The 2,410-nt window shown below is 39.9% G+C and overlaps 1 long non-coding RNA gene across 1 annotated transcript; it reads left to right on the top strand.

The window, feature by feature from the left end:
* Window positions 1–6: 6 nt before the first annotated feature.
* On the top strand, window positions 7–1,991 carry LOC135570454 (uncharacterized). The gene is made up of 3 exons (XR_010463527.1): window positions 7–173; window positions 1,538–1,639; window positions 1,834–1,991. It is a non-coding gene; the product is annotated as an uncharacterized LOC135570454 (long non-coding RNA).
* The last annotated feature ends 419 nt before the right edge of the window (window positions 1,992–2,410 follow it).

Genomic DNA, 2,410 nt, shown 5'->3' with positions numbered 1-2,410 from the left:
AAAGGAATCAACAACTCTAAATAAGATCATGTCCATTGATATTGTTCTCATTTCAGAAACAGTACTTGTCATCCTGACTCCTCATTCTACTGAATCAACCGCTCCTCTCGTCACAACCTCTGAGATCTCTACAGGAAACACCACTGACCCCACACAGACTCCAATAGGGAAAGGTAAGAATAATATACAGCATTGTGGTTTAACAGGACAATAGAAGCTGCTGGTGATTCACTCTGAAAACAAGTACAAAATGTGTAACACTTATATAGTTTACTGTAGCTCCATAAGCAATCCAATGTTAATTTCAACCGCAGTGATTCCCAACATAGAAAACACAAAGTGACCGAAAACAATGTTACATGACACAACTGTCTGACACTGAGTTTACGAAACATTAAGAACACCTGTTCTTTCCATGACCTACACTGACCAGGTGAATCTAGGTTAAATATATTATCCTTTCTTATTGATGTCACTTGTTAAATCCACCTCAAATTGCGAGAATGTCATATGGTCAGATGAAAGAAAAATATAACTTTTTGGTAAAATCTCAACTCGTCGTGTTTGGAGGACAAAGAATGCTGAGTTGCATCCAAAGAACACCATACCTACTGTGAAGCATGGGGGTGGAAACATCATGCTTTGGGGCTGTTTTTCTGCAAAGGGACCAGGACGACTGATCCGTGTAAAGGAAAGAATGAATGGGGCCATGTATCGTGAGATTTTGAGTGAAAACCTCCTTCCATCAGCAAGGGCATTGAAGATTAAACGTGGCTGGGTCTTACAGCATGACAATGCTCCCAAACACACCGCCCGGCCAATGAAGGAGTGGTTTCGTAAGAAGCATTTCAAGGTCCTGGAGTGGCCTAGCCAGTCTACAGATCTCAACCCCATAGAAAATATTTGGAGGGAGTTGAAAGTCCATGTTGCCCAGCAACAGTCCCAAAACATCACTGCTCTAGAGGAGATCTTCATGGAGGAATGGGCCAAAATACCAGCAACAATGTGTGAAAACCTTGTGAAAACTTACAGAAAATGTTTGACCTGTGTCATTGCCAACAAAGGGTATATAACAAAGTATTGAGATAAACTTTTGTTATTGACCAAATACTTATTTTCCACCATAATTTGCAAATAAATTCATTAAAAATCCTACAATGTGATTTTCTGGATTTTTTTTCTCATTTTGTCTGTCATAGTTGAAGTGTACCTATGATTTTTATTTTTATTTATTTTACCTTTATTTAACCAGGCAAGTCAGTTAAGGACAAATTCTTATTTTCAATGATGGCCTAGGAACAGTGGGTTCTGTTCAGGGGCAGAACGACAGATTTGTACCTTGTCAGGTCGGGGGTTTGAACTCGCAACCTTCCGGTTACTAGTCCAACGCTCTAACCATTAGGCTACACTGCCGCCCCAAAATTACAGGCCTCTCTCATCTTTTTAAGTGGGAGAACTTGCACAATTGGTGGCTGACTAAATACTGTTTTGCCCCACTGTATATTATAAAGATATACCTCTCCTCTCTCTCCATCAGAGCCACTTGATTTCCTGTGGCGTCACATCCTCACTGTATTGGTCCTACTGGCTACTTGTGGAGTACTTATATCCTATGTCATCTCCCATCAATGCCCTAAAGGTCAGTTTACCTGTCAATCACTTCCTATAAGACAATAGGAAATAGTAATATATAGATTGTAATGTAAGATTATTTGGGCTATAGCAAGGCTAAGTAAAAAATAAAAATTAAATGTGATTTGTGTACATGTTGTTTACGCTAAAGGTGTATGTGAATATGACACTAAAATGTACACCGTACATCTGTCTTTTCAGCTGTTCCAAAGAGAAGCAGGAGGGTGGACCAGAGCAATGAAGACTTTTCGTTGACAGTGTGCTAAATCACTGTGCATACCTACAAACATACAGGCACACGCGCACGCCACACACACAATTCTATTTTTACATTAAAAAAAAACGTTTTACGCTTTATACATCTTTGAGATTTGTCATTTTTCTTTTGAAATTGAGTGCATGATAGCGTTGCTAGGCAAGTTGAAAACTTAATGTACATAGTGTACATACATACATTGACTGTATAAAACATTAAGAACACCCTCCCCCCAGTATGAAGTAAGTTACTAACTAGTGTTAGGGGCATGGACTCTACAAGGTGTTGAAAGCATTCCACAGGGAATGCTGACTCCAAGGCTTCCCACAGTTGTGTCAAGTTGGATGGATTTCCTTTGGGTGGTGGACCATTCTTGATACACACAGGAAACTGTTGAGTGAAAAACCCAGCAGCTTTGCAGTTCTTGACACAAACAGGTGCGCCTGTCACCTACTACCATACTCCGCTCAAAGGCAAGTAAATGTTTTGTCTTTCCCAATCCATGTCTCAAATGTCTCAAGG

The sequence above is a fragment of the Oncorhynchus nerka genome, unplaced genomic scaffold (genome assembly GCF_034236695.1).
Source record: "Oncorhynchus nerka isolate Pitt River unplaced genomic scaffold, Oner_Uvic_2.0 unplaced_scaffold_36___fragment_2___debris, whole genome shotgun sequence".
NCBI classification, from domain to species: Eukaryota; Metazoa; Chordata; class Actinopteri; order Salmoniformes; family Salmonidae; genus Oncorhynchus; species Oncorhynchus nerka.
Note: the sequence above shows the minus strand (reverse complement) of the source record. Positions and strands in the feature narration are given on the sequence as shown.